Raw genomic sequence first — 25,405 nt, 5'->3', positions numbered from 1 at the left:
AATGGCGAGGAAGACATGTAGAGTCAAGTTGGAAAGCCTTGCATCCTTTAGAAGAAGTAGCATTTTTTTTTTTAGTATAGAATTAATATCTCAAAAAGGAGATTTCCACAACTAAATTGGGAAGCTCAATCTGGCATTTTCAGTTTATCAGGTCATAAGGGGTTGAAGAGGGCACCACTGCCTGTGCTACAAAAAGTCTGAAAATATTTTTTTTTAAAAAATGTATACAATATTCTCTTAACCTGACCTAACCCCTGATACTTTGTTAAAAGCTGAATAGCACTTCTTTTCAGCTAAAAATATCCAGCAAAACAAACTGAGGTCACAATTTTGCACTAGTCAGATTGACAGGGAAGAGGCCTAGAAAAGGACTTTTGTAGAGGTGATAAAAAATATGTAGTGGTTATTAAACAAATACTAAAGCAAATCTTCTTATGTCAACTTTAATATTTGTACTGCACAGCATTTTCTACCATTAATATAATCCTTTCTCTCAAAACCAGAACTCTGGGTATGTGCAGTCTTTATGTTTCCTGATAGCTTTTGGGGTTGAGAAAATGACAATTATGTCCAATAATGTATGCTTAATTATATACACATATATTTTATATACTTTTCAATAAGTGTTCTTAATGTTCGGCTAAACTTGTGTACTAAATGCAGGGTTGAAGGATTGTAATATGTTTCAGGAACTCTAAAAAACAACTGAACTGAAATAAACCAAAAATATAAATTTTACAACTAGGTTAGTAATTATTCTGTTCTTTTTTATTTACCTTTAACTAAATACAATTAAATATTACCTATCAACTTGTCAATTTCTACTGGAAAAAAAGACCTACTGAAATTTGTATTGGGACTTTGTTGAATAGATATATAAATTTGGGCATAATTGGCGTATTATCTATTTTGAGTCTTCCAATCAAGAATTATAGTATATTTCTAAATTCATTTAAATATTCTCTAATTTTCTTGTCAGCATTCTTGTTTTAATTGTTGTGTCTTACACATTTTTCATTAAATTTATTCCTAAGTATATGGTAATTTGGGGCCCTATCATTGATGAAATCTTTTAAATGTTATTGTTTTTTGTAATATTAACTTTCTACCCTGTTACTTTGTTAAATTCACTGATTTTTCTTCTATTAAACAATCTTGTCATCTGCATGTACAGTTTTTCCTTTAACATCTTTATGACTCATTTCCTTTTCTTCCCTCATTGCTATTGCTGGGGCCTCCAACCCAAAGTTTAATAGAAGTGGTGAAAGGGGACATTCTTGCTTTATTTCTGGTCTTAGGGGAAAACACTCATTCTTTCAGCATTCAGTATGATGTTAACTGCAGGGTTTTTTGTTTTTGTTGTTATAGATGCCCTTTATCAAACTGAGAAAGTTCCATTTCTAGTGTGGCAAATATCTTTATCATGAATGAATATTCTTTGTAGAATAATTTTTCCAGCATCTCTTGAAATGGTAAAATTATTTTTCTCCTTCATTCTCTTATTTTTGAATTACATTAATTATTTTAATTATACAAAACTTGCATTCTAGAGATAAACCCTAGTTAGTTATATTATCTTTTATATATTACTGGAGTAGATGTGCTAATATTTTATTTAGAATTTTGCATCTAAATTCATAAAGGATATTGATCTGTAGTTTTCTTATAATATCATTCTGTGGTTTTTCCATCAGGGTAATGCTGGCCTCATAGAACGAGTATGAAAAGTATTATCTCCCCTTCTGTTTTCTGAATGTGTTTGTGATTGGTATCATTTCTTTCTTAAATGTTCATTTGGATTCAACAATGAAACTGGAATTTTCTTTTGGGGAAGATTAACTATAAATTTAAAAATTTTAATAGATATGGCACTATTCAGGTTATCTATATATTCTTGACAAAGTTTGGTAACTTGAATTTCAAGGAACTTGTCCATTTCATCTAAGTTTTAGAATTTGTTTGCATAAAGTTGTCTATGTTTCTTATCCTTTTAATGTCTGTAGGATCTTCAGTAATATCCATTTTTTATTCATGATATTGGCGATTTGCATTCTCTTTTTAATTACTGACCACTATAGCTAGGAGTTGTGAATTTCATCGATCTTTTTCGAGAACCAGATTTTGGCTGTTATCTCCATTATTTAATGTTTTATAATCTTTTGATTTCTGCACATACCTTTACTATTTTCATTTTTCTAATAGTCTTTGTTTGACTCTTGTTTTTCTACTTAAGATAGAACCTTAGTGCAAGGAATTTAGACCTTACTTTATTAAAAATATCTTTAAAGCTATAAAATTTCCTTTAAGCACTCTTTTGTGTGCATGTATGAATATGTTTGTGTATTATTAGTTTCAAATTGAATTCTGTTGTGGTTAGAGAATATACTCTGTATGATTTCAATATATTTAATTTTCAAGGCTCATTTTATGGCTCATCATCTAATTTATCTTTCTGAATTTACCATGTGCACTTGAAAAAAATTATGTATCCTGAAGTAGTCTGGTACAGTGTTCTATAAATATAAATTAGGTCATAGTAGTTTTATAGTTTGTTCCAAGTATTCACGATTTAACTAAATTTTGGCTAGTTATTCTATTTCTTGAGAAAAGGTGTTAAAATCTCCATTTATGAATCTGGAAGTATTTTTTTCTTCTTAATGCTCTTAATTTTTATTTTATTTTGAAGCTCTGTAATTAAGCAATACATATTTATAATTGTTTTTTTCTTCCTGATAAATTTATTATTTTATCTTTATGAAATGTCCTTTTTTATTTCTGGAAACAAGCTTTGTCTCAAAGTCTGTTTTATCTAATGTAAATATTATAGTTCCAGCCATCTTAGATTTACTTTTTGCATAGTGTATCTGTTCCTTTTCATTTATTTTAAATATGTTTTTTTTTTCTATATTTAAATGTACCTCTTACAGACAGCATATAGTTGGGTCTTGCTTTTTATCCAATTCAATAATATATATGCTTTTATTTGGAGTGCTTATCCTATTAACATGCTTCCACCATTTGGTTGGCATCTGTTGATTGCTTTTTCCTTTGAAGTCGAGTCTAAATTTCCTGGCTCTTTGTATGTCAAATAATTTTATATTGTATCGTGGCCATTGCGAATATCAGATTGTGGACACTCAGGATTCTGTTATATTGTTCTGAAGAGCAGTGATATGTGTTGTTCTTTTAATAGGTAATTCACTTGTTTAGACTCAAACTGAAAAGTGCTGGGACTGAAAAAGAAAGTGGCTCACATTTCAATTCTATTCTTTTAGCCTTAGCTGGTAACTGTTGCCAGTTTGCCCTACACATGAGTATTTTACTGGTTTCAGCTGAGTTTAAACACAAAATTTAAGGTTTCCCTTCTTTGGATCTCTTCTTTCCAGAGTTGCTTCCTCACTCTCCTACCAAAAAAACTTCAGATTTACTACAAGAGTTTTAACTGCCCCGTGCTGCCATGACTGCTGTAAAAAAAAACAAGGAATTCACTCTGTGCTGGTCATTTGGTCCAAGTTTTGATTCCCCTTTACAAATTTGTTTGTATTTTTGCAGTACCCAGTGCTCCAAGTATTTTGATTTATTCATTTGTTTTTGTTTAAAGTTCATAGCTGATATTTATGGAAGGATTGGTATATTAGGCTCTTACTCCTCCATACTAGAAGCAGAACTCTCTAATGGAATCTTTAAAATAGATAATTATCTGTTTCTACAGAGGCAGACTATGCTCACTTTGAATTGAGTAAAGGCATGTGCCTCAGCAATGTGGATGCATCAGAAAATGTGCAAGAACAGTTGTCTTGGACAAATGAACAGTTAGATGCCAATTTATGATCCAAATAGATATGCTGAGGCAGTTAGATAGGTGTCTGGGATTTGAGGAAGAAGTCGAGTTGGAAATATAATTTTTGGAATCATAAATGTATGGAATATATGGGATTTAAATTCATGATACTAGATGACGTTATGAAGAGAATAATTGTAATAAAAGTCTGAGAACTAAATCTCGGAGTATTTCAGAGTTCAGGAGCCACAAAAATAAGGAGAAATCAGGAAAGGTGACGAGAATGGAATAATTGGCCTGTAAATAGGAGAATTAAATAAATGTTCCAAGAAAATTAGATTAAGATGATATGTCAGATGTTGTTCATAAATAAAATAAGATGAGGACTGTAAATTGGCCAGTAAAATTGAAATCATGTACATTTTAATTAAATTTATTGGGGTGGCATTGGTTAATAAAATTATATAGATTTCAAGTGTAAAATTCAATAATACATCATCTGTATATTGCATTCTGTGTTCACCACCCAAAGTCAAATCTTCCACCTCCATATATTTGACCCTCTTTACCCTTTTCTACCTCCTCTCCTTACTTCTTTCCTTCTGGTAATCACTAAACTGTTGTCTCTATGAGCTTTTGTTTGTTTGTCTTGTTCATTTGCTGCTTTCAGTTTTATATCTCATACATGAATGGAATCATATGGTTCTCAACTTTTTCTGTCTGACTTATTTCACTTAGCATGATAATCTCAAGATCAAATTTGAAAACATTTATTCATAAAGATATATGCACCCTAATGTTCACTGCAGCATTATTCATGGTGGCCTTCGATAGATGACTGGATAAAGAAGATGTGGAACGTATATACAATGGAATATTACTTAGTCACAAGAAGAGATGAGATATTGCCATTTGTGACAACATGGATAGATCATGTACATTACTGATGGCTTTAAAAGAACAGTTAGTATAAAATGGTTGAAATAAACTTTTTCCATGTAATCAAGAAAAAATGGACAAGGAAAGGTAGAAATAGCTAGAATATACACAAGCTTTTTGAGGATGTTTTCTGTAAAGGGAAATAGAGAAATTAGATAGTAATTGAAGTAGGAAAGAAGAGTCAGGAGGGGTGTTACTTTTAATGAGAAGTATTACAGAATGTTGACTTGCTAATAGGAATAATCTAACAAGAGGAAAAAATATTGAAGATGTCAGATATCGGTTGGCAAATATTTTTTTCTAAATAACCAAATAGTAAATATTTCAGACTTTCTGGGCCATATAATCTCTGACACAGCCACTAAGATTTGTCACTGTCGCACAAAAGTAGCCATAGATCCAGGCATGGCTGGGTTCCAATAAAACTTAATTTACTAACAGATGAAAGGCAGGATTTGGATTGTGGGCCATAGTTTACTGGCCCCTGATGTAGGAGAAAAAAAATAATATAAAAAATAAAGTTCTTGAGTAGGCAAGCCTTGATATGATCTAGTGTACAAGTATATAGATTATTATTTGATAAAAGAGAAAATTCATCCATTTTAATAGAATATGAAGTGAAATATGGATTCTGATGAAGATAGAACGGAAGGTCATATTTGTAGATGCATCAACTTTTCTGATTGTTTCTATTTTCTCATGTTAGATGTTAAATCATCCACCTGACCTTAATTATACAATCTATCTCTAGATTGGACGTCTTCAGTTTTATCTGCTCAAATCCTACCCCCTGCTACCAGAAACAGGATCACTACTTTCTCCTTGAAAATGTCTTTTTTCTACCTGTAAGGCTGTTTGTTAATCATGAGAATGGCTTTATTGAAATGAAAAATGAATACCTTTAGGTCATTGTACCTTTTTCTCCACATCTAAGCTCTAATTTCCCCTGTATTAGTTTCAACATTAAGCAGGGTATAACTAGTGGCAAACATGGCCACTGACAGGTAGATTTGACATATTGTTGTTACAAAAAAGTGCTTTAAAAAATTAATTCCTCTTGCCTTCTACCTCAAAAAGAAGCTGAGGATGGGGCTGAGTGGCTTGTCTTGAGGCATGGTGATAGAATATGCATGTTTCTTGCTTGGGTCATATGACCCATGTCTATAATTTGTTAACTGATATTAGTTGATTTTTTTTTGTATATGTGTCATACATGTTAATTTTACAGCTTATAATTAATGTACATGCTAATTTTAATTGATCAAGAGAATCTAGATCTACTTTGATATTGACATCTATTTGTATTTCAATGAAATGACAGTGACTGGGGCCCTCTCTGCCCTGGAAACCTATTAAGTGCCTGAGTAGTGAAACATTGATGGTGATCCAGTGATGGTATTTAATGCAATTAATATATGAAAATTACACTTTGTTTGTTACTTCCAAGAGAGAAATTCATTTTATATTAGATGAAAGAGAGGAAAATGCAAAATAATATCTTTTAAGGGGTTCTCCTATAACCCTATTTCTGCTTTTTATTTACTAAATACTTAAAAAGATAGATTGGCCTAAGAAATCAAGCTGTTGGAATTATTTTAAACCTTAATTGTACCAAACCATTGCTTCTTTTTTTTTTTTTTGCACTTGTGATTGTTCTAAAAATGTGTCTAACACTTCTTTTTCCTAAGTCTGTATATCCTAAATAGACAAAGAAGCTTGCTTAGCAGTTCCTTTCCTAGCCATTTGTTTTCAACTCTAAAGAACTTTTCTCTACGTATGCTTACTTTAGTAGATATGTTTATTTTTATTGTATAAAATAACTGTATTGCAACATCACTAAGATTTAGAAAGCATTTTATGTTATCTTTGGCAGCCAACATCATTACAGAAGGTGCTATAAACTATGGAGACAGCAAGAATAATAGCAGTGAGGATACAGATGTTTGAGAAGATGTTTTCTGAGAGATTGAATATACTGACAAGAGCTTTCCAACTTGACCATCTTACTTACTCCTCCAAATTTTGAAGTAATTGCAAATGTTGATGTCCTGGATTCTACTGGGTTCGAGGCCATTTTACCTTGGTCTTATGTAAAAAGCCTTCAGCCACCTTACAAAACATGTTTAAAATAGAAAAATATAGACAAAAAATTTAAAAACTCACAAGGCAAAAATTTCTGGGTGCAGAGCAAATTTTCTGAAAATAGCTCTTCATCTCCATGCTGGGGAATTAAAATGTACTTTTTTCCCTCCACAAGGTATGATGCCCCATAATTCCTAAAGAAAATAGCATATATGAAGGGAAACGGGAGTCATAAGTAACTAATATCAGATCTGTTCTTGATATCAGGGGTGGAATTTGGAAAAAGTAATGAAACATCAAGGCACTTTAACTGAATAGTTAAGAGTATGGATGCAGGATCTAGACTAGCAAGTGTGAAAAATTACTTAATGTATCTGGATCTCTGGTTTCTCATATGTAAAATAGAGACATCAGTAATACTCATTTCATAGGGTTTTTACAAGAAGTAATGTTTTAATATTTGTCAAAAATGTAGAACAATGCCTAGCACAATAAATGTCAGTTAAATAAAAAGATAATGTGTGAGGGGAAGTTATTTATATGAAAAGAAGTAGCACAGAAAAAGAATTGGGAGGGGCATCACTGCCTCAAGTTATGTCATGATAAGAACAAAGAATAGGGAAACTCACAATAATAATTTTTCTTCTAGGTCATTTCTGCCTCAAACTTTAGCTACAAGTACAACAAGACTTTCTAAGATGCCTAATGCTAGATTAATTACATCCCTTTCTTCAGAATGGATAGAAATATTTTCATTTTTCTATCTCAGAGCTTTTAGCATTACTATTATCAATCATTTTTGAACCACACATTGAATAACCTTAAATTTAACTGTGCGACGTTCCCTCTTTATTGGCATCAGATAAACCAGAATACCAACAACTTGGTTACTTTTTATCTTTATTAATAAATCTGATAAGACTTGTACTGAAACCATTTATTTGATCCTGTTAGGAAGCTGCACTATCAGAGAGGTCCATTAACTCTTTCAGGATGTTGGAGAATCAGTGAAGAAATCGCTAATTGCTAAAGGGACAGGTGAACGCCGCGAGTACCAAATTATGCATGGCAGCAGCAATTTCCTAAAAGACCTGTGATTTCTTAGTGGTTAAAGCTTTAATGTGCCTCTAGTGCCTAAGTCATTAACAGAGAATGATTTAGGCACAGGGAAAATCTAACTAAAATGTAAAACTGTGAGGGCATTACAAATAATAGTGATCCCAATGAAAGTGCTTAAATATTAATTAGTGTCAGAGGCAGACATTTTTCCAATTAATTCTGATATATCATGAAAGATACAAAGCAATCGAAAAGCACAAAGAGAAACCTTGTTATAAAATGGGACAAGAATAATTGGAAATAAATCATAAAACCTTTTTCTTACATATCAGCATCTTCCTCATATTTATAAAATCTTCACTTTTTTTATTAGAATTATTGGGGTAACATTAGTTAATAAAAATCAAATAGGTTTTAAGTGTACAATTCAATAATATGTCATATGTATGTTGCATTGCATGTTCACCACCCAAAGTTAAATTTCTTTCAGTCAACAAATATTTGGCCTTCTTTACCCCTATCCACCTCCCCTTCCCCGCCTTCCCTCTGGTAACGACTAACCCATTGTTTGTGTCCATGAATCTCTGTTTGTTTGTCATGTTTGTTTGTTGCTTTTAGTTTGTATCCCAAATATGAGTGAAATCATATGGTTCTCAAACTTTTCTGTCTGATTTATTTTGCTTACTCATGGTGGCCAAGATGCAGAAACAACCGAAGTGCCCTTCAACAGACAATTAGATAAAGATGTGGTACATATATACAGTGGACTATTACTCAGCCATAAGAAAGGAGGAAATACTGCCATTTGCGACAACATGGATGGATCTTGAGATAATCATGCTAAGTGAAATAAGTCAGACAGAAAGGATTGAGAACCATATGATTTCACTCATATTTAGGATATAAAACTGAAAACAAATGAGACAGACAAAAACAGACACAGACAATAGTTTAGTGATTATCAGAGAGAAGGGGGGGAGGGGGAGGTAGATAAGGGTGAAGGGGACCAAATATATGGTGACAGAAGGAGATCTGACTTTGGGTGGTGAACAAATAATGCATTATACAGACGATGTATTATTGAATTGTACACTTGGAATCTATATAATTTTATTAACCAATGTCGCTCCAATAAATTTAATTTAAAAAATCTAAATGAAATGCATAAGATTCTAGAAAAACAAAACCTAACAAAGCATAACCAGAAGAGAAAGTGGAAATATAAATCTCCCTAGAGAACCGACAAGATCTGTAAATAAAATAATAACTTCCTCTCTATTAATAACGCCAAGCTCAGATGGTTTCACATGAAATCCTACCAAATTAATCGAGAACAGATCATTCTGATGGTAATTCACCTATTCAAGAGTACATAAAAAGGAATTCTTTAAAATTATTTTCATAAAGTGTGAGTAATATTTTATCCATAACCAGAAGAAAGGCATAAAAAATGAAAACTACAGAATAAATTCTTATTTATCTCTCACTAATGCAGCTCACTGATGCAATTCAATGCAAATTCATATGATTGATTTTTGAAATGCTGAAAGGGCATTTAGACTGGATTCAAACCTATTTCTTCTTAAAACAAAACAAAAATACCCAAAAATAGGATTCAACAGATAGTTCATTAAAACGTTTTCCAAGCAAATATTTTATTCATGATGATTTTCAGGTGTTCCAGTTAAAATCAGGAAGAGGACTGAATACTTACTACCTCAACTGCTATAAACATTGCATAAGATGCATCAGCCAGTGAGAGTAACAAGAGAAAGAAATTAGAGGTATAATAATGTAAAATGAGGTAAATGTATTTCAGATGGCAAATGATAGGAATGTGTTCCTATAGTCCCAGGAGAATGATCTGAAAAGCTACTAGAAATAATAAGTTATTGGGACATAAAATTAGTATTGGGAAATCAATAGACATCTTCTGCATAAACAAAGTCCATTTAAATAAACAAAAATTACTCAGTTCCTTACGATAGCAACAACAAAAAAGAGAACATAGCTAGAAATAAATCTAAAAGGAAACCTATAGTTTTTCTGAAGGACCCAAGTAGAGTTGAACAAATAGAAAAATATATCATGCTTTAGCTAGAAGGGTTCAACAATAAAAAGATGTCTATTCCTCTAAAAATGAATTTATATGATAGAAAATTTATAAATAACAATGTAATCTCTAGTACTAAGTTCTGTTGCTGTTGTGTTTGTTTTGTTTTCTAAAAATTAAGTAAATATAATTGAAAGTTTATATGGGAAAATAAATAGGCAAAAATAGATAGCAAAACATTGTAAAAAATTTTATTCAGGGACACTAGCCCTACACTGAATTAAAATATACTTTAAAATCTTAATAATTAAAACCATATTATACTTGTAAATAAATAGAGAAAGCAAAGAAATAGATGGAAAGTTCAGAGATAGACTGGAATAAATACAGAAATTAGTATATGATAAATATGGCATCTGAAAGTTGTTTGGTAAAAGTGAATTTTTTAAATAAATCTTGTTTGGACAACTGGAAGCCATTTAAGGAGGAAAAAGATAAGTTTTAGATCTATCTCTCACAGTATACACCAAGATTAATTCCAATAGGATTAAAGATTTAAATGAAAAAACAAGAAACCTCACACATATCAGAAGTAAATATAGGTAAATGTTTTATGTCTGTATTTGGGTAGTACATTCTAACATAAGAGTCAAAATCTAGAAGGCTTAAGTGAAAAGAGTAATAAATTTTACGATATTATTTTCTAAATCATAAGCAAAATCAAAACGCAAATGAAAAATAGTGAAACATCATTACAATTTGTACCACAAAAGACTAACCTTCTTAAGATATAAAAAGCTTCTAGAAATCAAGAATAATAAGATCAACAATCCAATAGAAAAAAAGAACATAAACTGATTATTCACAGAAAGACACAAATGGTCTTTGAAAAAAAGAAAAAAAATTCTGATTTTTCGTTTATGAGAAATGGAAATATATTACAGAGATGTCATTTCTCACCTGTCGAATTCCAAAATTAAAGAAAAATACATATGATGATGAGGCTGTGGGAAAACAGCATTCTCAGACATAGCTGGTGAGAATGATAAACGGTATAAGTCTTATGCAGGGAAAAAATTGAATAAAAATATCAGTACATGGTGAAGTAGAATAGGTTGGAGAGTTAGGATCATAAGAAGACATTTGAACATGTATTTTATATTATTTTGATTTTTGAATCACATACATGTATTACTTATTTGAAGAAAAATTAATGTTAAAAGATAATAACCACAAAAAATTTACAACTAAACTATAGAATAGTCATCATTGAGCGTGACTTCAGTCATCACCTGAAGTCTAGCTGAACAGAAGTCCTACTATTGGGGACACACAGAAGAGGCCACCTTGAGGCTGAAATAAAGGAAAAGGTGGCATTACAAAAAAAAAAGAAGACACAAATTACTAAAATCAGAAATGAAAGAGATCATCAATATTCATCCCATGGACATTAAAATGATAATAAAGGGATATTATGAAGCACTCTTAAAAAATTATCAATAGGAGAATCTAAATTTTGTTCTTCGGTATATGTGATATCACTGCCAGCTTAGGTCATCTTCAGAGGTGGGTAGAAGTGGTTCTGAGAATTAAATGAGATAATGCAGAACATCAGGCACAGAATAGATCCCTGTATCATCACAATTTAAAACAAATTAGTCTAGATCTTTTGGAAACATGGTGTAGTGAGAGATCCCCAGATCTCTCCCCTTGAAACAATAAGCTGAACATTTAAAACTCAACAAAAAAACACCCAAACTGCACACCAGCATGTCTGAGTGTGGAATCTGTGCATAAGAGCTACCACGGGTCAGAACCCCATGTGTCGGGTGGTGGACTGGGAGAAATAAAGAAGCTGCCTTTCGCAGTCACCAGAGCTCCCTGCAGGAAGATGGGGAGGGGAGATGGTGCGGCGAGTTTCCTGAACAGCCCTGCCTGGGAAAGCTGTGAGCTCCCCGCGACCAGCAGCAGGACCTAGTCATCAGGGCAGAAAGCAGAGAAGCGGGATGGCAGAAAAACAACAGTTGATTTTTACCAGCCATGGGTGCAAAACCGAGGTTGAACCATAGTCCCCAACCCCCAACCCAGATGGACCCTCCCCACATACCCTCCAAGACCGAACACCGCAGAGCCCCAGGGGAATCTGAGCAAACACTAACACTCACAGGGACTGAAAATGAGGATAGCGAGTGTTATTAAATATCTATCAGAAAATAAAAAGGCATTTTTCAGGCTTTATATAAAGCAGGGATCCAAGAGGCTTAGATGTCACCCACTGGAATCCAAAAGAAAAGCGCCTTCTTTGTAGCAGGCTAAAGAGAGACTTTATATAATAAATCTTTCTGGAAAAACAACAGAATACACTTCCATTAATGCCCAGGCAGAGAAATAGTCCATTAAACACCATGAACAACTAAGGTGACAAGGCATCTCAGAAATAAAGAGAAAACTCTCCAGAAAATAAGCTTACACACATAGAAATATGCAATTTAAATGACAGAGAATTCAGGATGGTACTTCTGAAAAAACTCAGTGAATTCCAAAACGAGTTATATCAACAATTTCAGGAATTGAAAAAACACCTAGATGAGCAGAACAAGGAGATTGAAACCTTAAAAAGAACCAAATAGAACTTCTGGAGATGAAGAACACACTGCAAGAGTTGAAAAATGAAATAGCAAGCTTGGGAAAGAGAGTCGACCAAATGGAGGAAAGGATCAGTGATATCAAAGAGAAACCTAGAAATAAATCAGAAGGAAGAAGAGAGAAATCGAAGAATGAAAAATAATGAAACAGAAATACAAGAAATAGTGATACCATCAGGAGAGGAAACATAAGAATAATGGGCATTATCAAAGGCAAGGAAAAGGAGCAGGGAATAGAAAGCATTTTCGGACAAATAGTGGATGAGAATTTCCCAAATCTAAGGAATGAGCTGGACCTTTGAATTCAAGAAGTCAACAGAACACCGAATTATCTCAATCCAAAAAGGCCTTCACCAAGACACATTGTATTAAAATTATCCAAAATCAGCTACAAAGACAGAATTCTCAGGACTGCCAGGGAGAAGAAAATGAAAACTTATCACGGAAAACCCATTAGATTACCCTCAGAATTCTCAGCTCAGACCTTACAAGCCAGAAAGGAATGGAATCAAATATTTAAACTATTAAGTGAAAGGAGCTACCAGCCTAGAATAATGTATCCAGCTAAGCTCTCCTTCAGACATGAAGGAGAAATTAAGACTTTTCCAGACATATAAAAATTGAGGGAATTCTCTACTACGAGGCCTGAACTACAGGAAATACTGAAAGGGGTCAGCTCACCTAAAACAAAATGATTTTTTTAAAAAAAAAACATAATTAGGAGTAAAGTGACTATCAGGCAAATAGAAGCAGAGGAGTACAACCCTTACTAAGAACAGGGCATTATAAGCTTAAATAATAAAAAGAGAATTGTTATAACAATTTAGTAATGAACGTTCAGCAAACATAGGCACAAATTGAGATAACAATGAAAAAAGGAGGATTCAAAGATCCAAATTTGTAAAGGGGAATGGAGAAAAGGCACGCACAGAAGAAAATGGACGACTGTGTATAAATAAAACTATCCTTTACATATTTGTAATGGTATCCACACACAGAAGATTCAGAACTGAAGTATATAACATAAAATAAGAAGAAACAGAGGGAAAACCCACAAAAGCCAACCAAAATAATGAAAACAGAAACACAAGGACAAAGAAGCAATGGAAACACCAAGCTACCAGAAAGCAAAAGACAAAATGGCTAATAAGAAGACCTCATGTTTCAATAATCACCCTAAATGTAAATGGACTGAACTTACTAATAAAAAAGCACAGAGTTGCAGAATGGATCAAAAAACAAAATTCAACTATATGCTGCCTCCAGGAGACACATCTCAGCTCCAAAGACAAATGTAGACTCAAAGTGAAAGGGTGGAAAATGATATTTCAAGCAAATGGCATCCAGAGAAAAGTGGGAGTAGCGGTACTAATATCAGATGAAATAGACTTCAAAAAAAAATGTAAGGAAAGATACTGAGGGAAACTTCACAATGATAAAGGGAAGCATGCACCAAGAAGACATAACACTTATTAATATCTATGCCCCCAATCAGGGAGCCCCAAAATATGTAAAGCAATTACTAACAGAACTAAAAGGAGAAACAGACCAAAACACTATCGTAGTAGGAGACCTAAGTACCTCACTGTCGGACATGGACAGATCATCCAAACAGAAAATTAAGGAAATAACATCCTTAAATGACGCATTAGACCAACTGGACATAATTGACATTTACAGAGCCTTCCATCCCCAAACAGCTGCTTATACATTCTTCTCTTGTGCACATGGAACATTCTCAAGAATCGACCACATACTGGGACACAGAGATAGCCTCAACAAATATAAGAGGGTTGAAATCAAACCAACTATATTCTCTGATCAAAATGTTTTGAAATTAGAAATCAACTGCAAAAAGAAATCAAGAAGAACCACAAATACATGGAGATTGAACAACATGCTACTGAAGAATAACTGAGTCAGAGAAGAAATAAAAAGAGAGATCAAGAGATACACAGAAACAAATGATAATGATAGTACAACATTTCAAAACTTTTGGGACACGGCAAAAGCAGTCATAAGAGGATAGTTCATATCATTACAGGCCTACCTCTAAAACAAGAACGAGCCCAAATAAACAACCTAATGCTTCATCTTAAAAAACTGGAAGAGGAAGAACAAATGAGGCCTAAAGTCAGCAGAAGAAAAGAAATAATAAAAATTAGAGCAGAAGTAGAAACAAAACAATAAACAATAGAAAAAATAAATACAACAAAGAGCTGGTTCTTTGAGAAGGTTAATAAAATTGACAAACCTCTGGCTAGACTCACTAAAGAAAAAAGAGAAAGGAAACAAATAAACAAAATCAGGGATGAAAGAGGAGAAATTATGACTGATATTGCAGAAATACAAAAGATCATACAAGAATACTATGAAAAACTATATAACACTAAATTTAATAAACTAGAAGAGATGGACCAGTACTTAGAAAAATACAACCTTCCTAGACTGAATCAAGAAGAACTGGAAAATCTAAATAGACTGATCAGCGGCATGGAAATTGAAACAATCATCAAAACCTATCAAAAAATAAAATTCCAGGACCACATGGCTTCATCAGTGAATTCTACCAAACATTCAAAGATTTAATACCTATTCTCAAACTCTTCCAAAAAGTCGAAGAGGAGGCAATATTTCCCAACTCATTTTATGAGGCCAATATTATTCTGATACCAAAACCTGGTAAAGATAATACAAAAAAAGAAAACTACAGACCAATATCTCTCATGAACACAGATGCAAAAATCCTAAATAAGATACTAGTGAGCTGAATACAGCAACATATTAATAAGATTACACATCACGATCAAGTGGGCTTCATCCCAGGGACACAGGGCTGGTTCAACGTATGCAAATCAATTAATGTGATACATCACATAAACAAATTAAAAAATAAGAATCATGTGATCATATCAATAGATGCGGATACAGCATCCATTTATGATATTAAAAAAAAAAACACTTAACAAAATCGGTATAGAAGGAAAGTACCTTAACATAACAAAGGCCATATATGACAAACCCTCAGCCAACATTATACTTAATGGTGAAAAACTAAAAACCTTCCCTCTAAGATCAGGAACAAGGCAAGGCTGTCCACTATCGCCACTGTTATTCAATATCAGATTGGAGGTCCTAGCAAGTGCAATCAAACAAGAGAAATATATAAAAGGCATCCAAATTGTCAGCATTTGTGGATGACATGATTCTCTATATGGAAAACATGAAAGACTCCACAAGAACACTACTGGAAGCAATAAGAAAATACAGTAAAGTTTCTAGACATAAAAATCAATGTTCAAAAACCTGTAGTGTTCCTATACTGTAATAACGAAGTGTCAGATAAAGAAGTGGAAAAAAATAATTCCTTTTGCAATTGCAACAAAAAGAATAAAATACCTAGGAATAAATCTAACAAAACATGCGAAGGACCTATATAATGAAAACTACAAGACCCTATTAAAAGGAAAGATATTTCGTGTTCTTGGATTGGAAGAATCAACATATTTAAAATGACCATATTACTTAAAGCATAATACAGATTTAATGCAAACCCCATCAAAATCCCATTGGCATTTTTTTAGAACAAAAAAATCATGAGATTTGTATGAACAAATTTTTTTAGAACAAAAAAATCATGAGATTTGTATGGAAAAGACCCCGAAATGCCAAAGCCATCCTGAGAAAAAAGAACGAGGCTGGAGGCATCACTCTGCCTGACTTCAAATTATACTACAAAGTGACAGTAATCAAAATGGCATGGTATTGGCAGCAAAACAGACACATGTACCAGTGGAACAGAATCAAGAGTCCAGAAGTAAACTCATATTTATATGGGCAAATAAGTTTTGACAAAAAAGCTAAAAACAGAGTGGAGAAAGGAAAGCCTCTTCAATAAATGGTGCTGGGAAAACTGGAAAGCCACCTGCAAAAGAATACTAAGTTGTTGTCTGTCACCACACATCAAAATTAGCTCAGAATACATTAAGGACCTGAATATAAGACCTGAAACAATAAAATGCATAGAAGAAAACATAGGAACTAAACTCAAGGACCTTGGACTTGAGGATTTTATGAATTTGACCTCTAAAGCAAGGGAAATAAAAGCAAAAATAAACGAATGGGACTACATCAAACTAAAAATCTCCTGCTCAGCAAAATAAATTGTCAACAAGGTAAAGAGACAACCATCCAAATGGGAAAATATATTTGCAAGCAACGCTTCTGATAAGGGCCTAATATCCAAAGTATACAAGGAACTCAGAGGACTCAATAACAACAAAAAGCAAATGATCCAATCAAAAAATGGGCAGAAGACCTGAACAGACACTTCTCCCTAGAGAATGTACAAATGGCCAACAAATATTTGAAAAGGTGCTCAGCATTGCTAGCTATTAGGGAAAAGCAAATCAAAACCACAATGAGATACCATCTCACACCTGTTAGAATAGTATAATCAACAGGACAAGTAATAACAAATGTTGGAGAGGATGCGGAGAAAAAGGAACCCTCATACACTGCTGGTGGGACTGCAAATGGGTACAGCCGCTGTGGAAAACAGGATGGAGGTTCCTCAAAAAACTGAGAATTGATCTACCAAATGATCCAGCAATCCCTCTACTAGGTATTTACTCCAAAGACTTGAAAATCCATATCCGAAAAGATATTTGCACACCGATGTTCATAGCGATATTATTCACAGTGGCCAGGACGTGGAAGCAATCGAAGTGTCCTATGATAGATGACTGGCTAAAGAAGCTATGGTACATATATACAATGGAATATTACTCGCCATAAGAAGAGATGAAATACTGCCATTGGCGACAACATGGATGGAACTCAAAATAATCATGCTGAGAGAAATAAGCCAGACAGAAAAAGTTGAAAATCACATGATATCACTTATTTGTGGAATATAAACCTAAAAAGCACCAAATGAACAAGGCAAACAAACAGAGACTCATGGACATGGACTATAGACTAGTGCTTACCAAAGGGTAGGGAGTGGGGAAGGAGGGGATAGGTAGACGGTTAAATGGGGTCAAATATAGCGGAGAACGGAGAGGTTGAAGTGGGTAAAAGAGATCAAATATATGGTAGCTGAAGGAAACTGGACTTTGGGTGGTAAACACACAATAGAATACACAGATGTCAAATTACAATGTACACATGAAAATTATATAATTGTATTAACCGATGTAACCCCAATAAATTTAATAAAAAATAAAATAAAATATTATCAATAGGAGTATGTCCCTGTTCTCTACACTTGAAGTACATTTTAAATAATAGTTTAAATTGATTTTTCTACTTGATTTTAAATCATATGATTACATGTGGAAAAATTTAACTGGATAAATTTGGTATCAGAGGATTTATTTTTCTCCCAAATACAAGACAAAAGTGTTCTATTAATGTCTTTACCCCTTTGTGAGGAACAGTGTCCCTTGCTTATTTCACTTATTATTGAAGACTGGCATAAACTGGGAAACTGAGTTTGTAATAGTTCAGACTATAGAAAATATTTAATTTTCTGCTAGGAAGAAAAAGGGGAATACATCCTTTTTATTGCAGCTGTAATTGCAGTATAATCTAGTAGATGACCTGTCTACTAACTTTGCTGGAATGTACAGTATTAAATTCATCAGGCAACAGAAAAGCACGTTATGAAAACCCATTTTGTTGATTTATGAGATGCAAGCAGATCTAGTTCTTCACTGCTACAGAATAGATTCTCCAAATAACAACTGTATTCATATTTATTAACAACATGATAAATTGTTGCCTGATTTTTAACTAAATACAGTTGATCTGCTTGCATATTCTAGGTATTTTTCTATTTTAAATTAATTCACCTCACATGTACTTTAAAATGGGAGAAAAATAAGTAATATTTTAGCTAAAAGGAACTAAACTGTCTTAAAAATAAATAAGTGTATATACTCTGTTTCTGAGAAAATGGAGCAACAGCTTGCATACTTAAACATATTTAACCCTAAATAATTATTAAGGAAAAGAAATAAAATATTAATGTTATTATAGGATTCAAATCAAATATTGCATTCAGATTTCATGTTTGCAATTCTCTCTCTCTATTTTCTAAAATAAGAGACATAGTTTGTAGCACATGCTAAATGCAGGACAGACTACATGGCTCAAGTAAGAATCTTTAGCTGAATCTTTCAGTAGCCCCGTAAGAGTCATCCAGAGTGACAGTTAAATTTGTAATATGTAGGAAAATGCAATTGAATACTCATCTCATTTCCAAAGGACATGCAAACTGTCTAAGGGATACATTCCATTTCTAAAATACTTCAAATGCTCTTTAAGTATGAAGATAAAAGCTCAGATCAGCAATCTTCACATGGAGACTAGATTGAGAGTCAATAGCAGCTAGGATTGAAAATTGTTTCTCTCCACTCGAGAACAGATATATTTGCAATAATTATAAATAATAAATTTTACCTGCCGACATTTTAACAAAGTAGTATGTTTATGTTTTAACTCTTTATTTTCAAATTTTATGTGTTATGAAGGTCTAGTCGAGCTCAACATATAAGTGGTTGTAAACTCTAAAGGCAAAGATCATACACTGCATTTTAAATGCCGCCGAACACACACACACACACACACACACACACACACACACTGGGTAGTGTTACAGATAGAATAATATAACCTGCAAATTAAAATTATTATAAAGAAATAAACTTAATGTTAAAATATAAATGTCTAGGAATCATACAAAGTATATAATTGATAACAAAAAGTAAGTTGTTAATCTTTTATGTGTAAATACATATGATAAATAAATATAAATAGATATAAATCAGAACCTCTTTTAAAAATTAAAATACTGCAAATATAAATACCCTTTTCATTTATTTCCCATCAGTAATGTAGCCATCTTTGAAAGGAACAAGAGGAATGAGTTAGCAGCCTATTTTAGTAGTTTCGTAGTATCTAAATCAGTATAGCTCTACCCTCCTCTTATGTACCCTACTCACTCTAACCAAAGCTTGGTAGGTTATATATCACAACACAGACCAAAGGCCACTCTCTATTATCATATTTCAGTGCCCCTGAGGGCATCCCTTTCCACTTGCTCCCTCCGAAATAAATTTTCACAGGGGCAAAGTGATTATTCTCTGCCTTATCAGTTCTCATAACCTCTTACCTCCTTTTAATCTGAATGAGATTTGGGGAATTAGTTTTTAACAACTCTTTCTTTCTCCAGAATAATTGACAGTCATAAGATCAAATATTATGTAGTCCCTTTCTTTATGTCATTAGCTAATATCGACTGCATACCTACTTTGTGCCAGTCATGAGACATATATTGTCTTATGTATTTCTAAGAACACAATAAGATAGGTACCTATTTTTAAATAAGACTTTTAGTATTATATATACATAAAAGCTCACCTATTTTTATTAAATTTGTTTTAATTTAAATTTAACAAATTAGTCTTTCAATAGTTATTAGCTCAGACTTTTTTTTTATTTTACACTTTTTCTGTAGATTGAAGCATGCTTTTCACACTTGTTTCAAAAAAATTCACTCAATACATATGTATGTATGTATACTACGATAGATATACCCATATGCTTTATTCTCCTTAAAGTCTGTGTTCGGTACATTCTCCAGGATGTCTTTTTTTTTTTTTGGTCCGGACTTTGCAAAAAACAACCCCTATCCCAGCATTCCTATCCTCATCTCCAGCTTCATTTTTATACTTAGCATATCACATAATATTAATATATCAGGACATGGGTTTTTGTCTTCTTCACTCTGATTCATTACATCTATAACACTGCCTGACATTTTTAGTAGGCATTTGATAAATATTTTAAGTGAATTGTTTTTTAAACAATTGTGAAGAGCATGCTTCAGTCTATGGAAAAAGAGTAAAATGAGAAAATGTCTGAGTTAATAACTATTGAAAGACTAATTTATTAAAACATACATTTAAAAATAGGTGGGCTCTTTGAGGAAGATGCTGTCTCAGCTGCAGTGGAGCTCAGTTCTGGCTGCTCCAGCTCCTGACCCATCGCAGGCTATTCTCACTGAGAAACAAGTCAGTCTGGGAGCCACACCCCAGCCAAAGCTTTTAAAGATGTGGAAAGACACCCATGGAACCAGGGGTGGTGATTCACCCAATTAGAATTACTCTAACCAGCCACAAGGTAAAATCTTTGGTGAAAGTGTGTGCCGACTTGATCAGAGGCGCAAAGGAAAAAAATCTCAAAGTGAAAGGACAGGTTCAGACACCTACCAAGACTCTGAGAACCACTACAAAAAAAAAAAAAAAAAAACACAACTCCCTGTGGGGAAGGTTCTAAGACTTAGGATCATTTTCAGTTGAGGATCCACGAGCGACTCATTGACTTGCATAGTCCTTCTGAGATTGTTAAGCAGGTTACGTCTGTCACTACTGAGCCAGGAGTTGAGGCCAAAGTTACCATTGCAGATGTTTAAATCAACCTTTTTAATAAATTGATTATCAGTTGTTAAAAAAATAGGTGGAATATAAAGCTCCCTGGAGATGGAAAGAGAGTTCTATAATACATATGAGCTTTAGCAAGATGAAAATGAGCAGTCTTCAGTTCTTTGAGAGAATAAAGGAAAATGGGAGAAGCAGCCAGTGAGGTATAATTTATACGTAATACAATCCATCCATTTTAAGGGTATGGCATGATGAGGTTTAACAAATGTATTCAATCATGTAACTGTTAAAATAAAAAAACAAATGGAGACCAGCCTTGAAAATTCCTGGAGCAGACAAAAACCAGTTTAGTCATACAAACAAAGCTTAATTTAGCTTATTTTGCAAGACTAACTCGACCTGGATCATTTCTTGTTTACGCTTCTAGAAATCAGAAGGAAACCTCGAATTGTTTCCCAAAGTTGATACAAGGTACCACTGAAAATTCTACTATGATAATCAATCACTATGAAGAAGTCACTGCTTTCTTACCATATAAGCTGCTTTATAAAAATATACACCTGAGCCTCATTCCATGTTTTGGTTTGAGTACTTCCGGTTTGCAAACTCTTTTTGGTGTGTGCACAATAAATTTTTACTAATTATTACTTCAGTGATTCATTGGTTTTACTTCTATTATTTCTGAATTTTTGACATAACTGCCATGGAAATCATGATATAGATTATGTCTATCATCTCCCCAAGTTTCTCTCATGCTACTTTGCATTCAGTCCTCTCCCATGACCCCAGCTCTAGGTAAGCAATGGCTGATCTTGAAAAAAAATTTTTTCAATCACTGTCCTAAAATAATTTTGATGCTGTATGGGATGAAAACGACTGAGTATACCCATGGGTACCCAAAGCAGAGGACTCCATGGTTGAGCTAAGCACTGCAGGAATGGATCAGCCTCCTTTGAAGATTCTCACTGGTGGCTTTGTGGGAATTAGCTATAAGATTATAAGATTAGTTGCCAAAAATGTCTTTATGTGGCAGTGTTAAGACCAAACATTAAAGAATTTAGCAGATAACCCTTATTCGGATTTAGAAGTTGGACTGACCCTTCTTTTCCATGACACTTGCCGACATTTAGGTCTCTATAAGCTATATATGTTTTCGACAAATTGAACGTGGGGGTGGTGTGCTTAGGGTAAGAAAGAAGATATTGGATGTTCTGCTAATTTAGTCCTATGATATATGAAATCACATATTTTATTTAAAAAAACTAAAGTTTGTTTAAATGTATTTACAATTCAAGCTGTGAAAGAGATTAAGAGATTACAACAAGCTACTCATATATTTAAAGTAAATATACCATAATGTTGGCAAATATTTGGGATTTAAACCTGTGGGGGGTTTTTGGAGCTTAAATATATTTCATTCAATTGTCTTCAGCCTGGCATTAGGTTTATAGCTTCCAATTTTATGTCACTAGCCTTTAATACCATTATTCAAGCCGTTGATAAAAACGTTGAAATGTTTAGAGTCAAGTACAGAGCCTTGAACCTTGTGACCACAGAATCTACTCTAGGCTGGCACTAGTCATATTGACAGCTAACCTCTACATAGTGCTCGCTATGTACCATAAAACATTCTAAACATTTCAAAAGTATTAATTTATGTAATATTAATTAAATTATTAATATCGATTTGTATTAATTTTTATTACAAAATTCTAAGATAGTTGTGATAATTAATCCCACTTTACACATAGGGTCACAGAAGCACAGAAATGTCAAATAGCTTGCCCACGATTATATAATTAGAAAAGGGTAGGGTCAGGATTCAAACCCAGGCCCTGGATACCATGTTTTAAACACCAAGTTTTGGGCATATCTATTGTGATAGTTTTGAATCTGATAGCATACATTATTGCATAGTCTTAACTCTTCAATCCTGGCTTAGAAATATTTTAAAGATGCTGTGAAATGACTTGCTGAGATTAATATACACATACATCCCCACATCAGCTTCCTATCGTGGCTATAATAAATTACCACACATTTAGTGACTTAAAATAACACAAATTATCTTACAATTCTGCAGGTCGGAAGCCTAAAATGGGTAGGCAGGGCTGCATTCCTTCCGGAGCCTCTAGGGGAGAATATTTCTTTTCCTTTTCCAGCTTCTGGATGCTGCCTATATCCCTTATCTCATAGGCCCGCATCTGACCTTTGTTTCCATCATTACGTCTCCTTCTCCGACCTCCTGCCTTTTTGTCTTACGAAGATACTTATGATTACATTGGGCTCAACTGGATAATCCAGGATCATCTACCCATCTCAAGCCCTTTAATTTAATCACATCTACAGATTCTCTTTTGCTATGTAAATTAACATATTCACAGGTCTGGAAGGAGGGCCATTATTTTGCCTACTATGATTCTCCTGTTCACATGAAGAGAGACTGCATCAGTCAGGAAAATCATGTTCCATGGTCATGCACTTACAACATCTGTGTTGAATAACAGCACGTGTTCTCCCTATAGCTTCAAGAATTCTAAACAGGTGGGTTCCTACCTAGCTGGCGGCAACATGGCTAAACACACCAAGAAGGTTGGTATCGTTGGTAAATACGGGACCCATTATGGCACTTCCCTAAGTAAAATGGTGAAGAAAATTGAAATCAGCCAGCACACCAAGTACACTTGCTCCTTCTGTGGCAAAACCAAGATGAAGAGAAGAGCTGTGGGGATCTGGCACTGTAGTTCCTGCATGAAAACAGTAGCTGGTGGTACCTGGACCTACAACACTTTTCAGCCATCACAGTAAAGTCTGCCATCAGAAGACTGAAGGAATTGAAAGACCAGTAGAAGCTCCACATTTGAAATGTGGCTAGCCTATAATAAATGGGTTAATTTATGTGAAAAAAAGAATTCTAAACAATCACTGGACAATCTCTTCTTCAAATGACTTTTATTACTGTCCTTACACATGTATCATCAGCCTGATGAAAACATGTCTGTTCATACTCTAAAAGAAACAAGTCTTGTGTATTCTTAATCCTGCAGCTTTTTATCTTTGCCAGGAGGACTCTTCCTTTTCCTCTTGGCAGTTATTTGGTCTCTTTCAACTCTTTAAAAGTTGTTTCCCTAACTGCCCACACCTTTGGGACCCCTCCCTATTTTGAACCTCTTTGGTTATAACTGTCTTTACAGCTCACTCAGTAATGAACACATGCTATTTGAGTGACTTCTCTTGGGAGATAAATGATGAAACTGAAATGAATGACAATATATAATAATTTGTAACAAACTCACTAAATCTTTTCTGCTCCAAATGAGCACTACCTTTCAAAGTAGTCACTGTGGAAAGCTATGCATTTATTCCAAAGAAAATGATGCTTCTTACATTATATTTGTAGTCTCACTTTTTTTTTGAAATGATACAACATGATGCTTCTTACATTATATTTGTAGTCTCACTTTTTTTTTGAAATGATACAACATGGCTGATTTTCTTCTATGGCTTCCAAATAAGCCATAGAATGGCTTGTGTTTGACTAAAATTGGCCATAGAATTCATGTATTCTAGCCTTCTCACTTGCATTTTGTTTGTGTTTGACTAAAATCGGCCATAGAATTCATGTATTCTACCCTTCTTACTTGCATTTTGTAAAACAGAATCCAAGCAACCAAATCTCACTATTCACCTCTTTTCTCTTCAAGTAGCTTAACTTTTAAAGCACTTTATAACCACCATCCCCCCGACCCCGACAGCATTCTTCAGTAGAAGCTGGATTAGAAAACATAGTTAAAGTCAGAAGCTGAATTGGGGATCAGCTAATTCACTCAAAATCTAAATGTTGGAACTCATTTAGTGGATGGGTTGGTGGAGGAGGGCAGTGAATGGGGAAAGGGAAAGATTAAAGAAAAAACAAAAACAGAGATTTGATGTGACCTGTAGGGTAGTGAGTCTGTGTACACAAACAGTTCATAGACAAAGGATGCCAGGTCCATGTCACACAGAGTCAGTGGCGAAAGACAGCAAGCACTAGCACTTCTACTAAAGGCCGGCCCTGAGCATTGTCCAAGCATACCTACTGCATGTTGACAAGGAGTCTGCTGTTCTGATCATGTCTGAGCACTGAGGCAAAAATGTTGGCAAGAGAGGAAGAGGGTGTGTCACATGTGAGCAGTGAATGCTCCACAATGAAATGTGACCTACTGTATTTCAGAGTCTGAAGAATCACATTAGGAGTAAAAAGTGGAAGTATTCCAAAAATGGAGAAGAGCAAAAATTTCCTTCTGCATGTAAATGAAGAGAGAAAGAAAGAAATAGTGGCACTACTCCCAATAATATGCTTAATAAAATAGACCTTTGTTTACTTTTAAATTTAATGTGCTTAATTCTCTAGGGTGGT

General features: G+C 33.8%; 2 pseudogenes; both read left to right on the top strand.

The window, feature by feature from the left end:
* Positions 1-21,038, top strand: part of LOC105304730 — a 33,432-nt pseudogene extending 12,394 nt beyond the window's left edge.
* A 2,522-nt stretch (positions 21,039-23,560) lies between these two features.
* On the top strand, positions 23,561-23,860 carry LOC105304719 (annotated as a pseudogene).
* Positions 23,861-25,405: the final 1,545 nt, after the last annotated feature.

The sequence above is a fragment of the Pteropus vampyrus genome, unplaced genomic scaffold, assembly GCF_000151845.1.
Source record: "Pteropus vampyrus isolate Shadow unplaced genomic scaffold, Pvam_2.0 Scaffold351, whole genome shotgun sequence".
In the NCBI taxonomy this organism is placed as follows: domain Eukaryota; kingdom Metazoa; phylum Chordata; class Mammalia; order Chiroptera; family Pteropodidae; genus Pteropus; species Pteropus vampyrus.
This window is presented reverse-complemented; position numbering and strand designations above follow the sequence as displayed.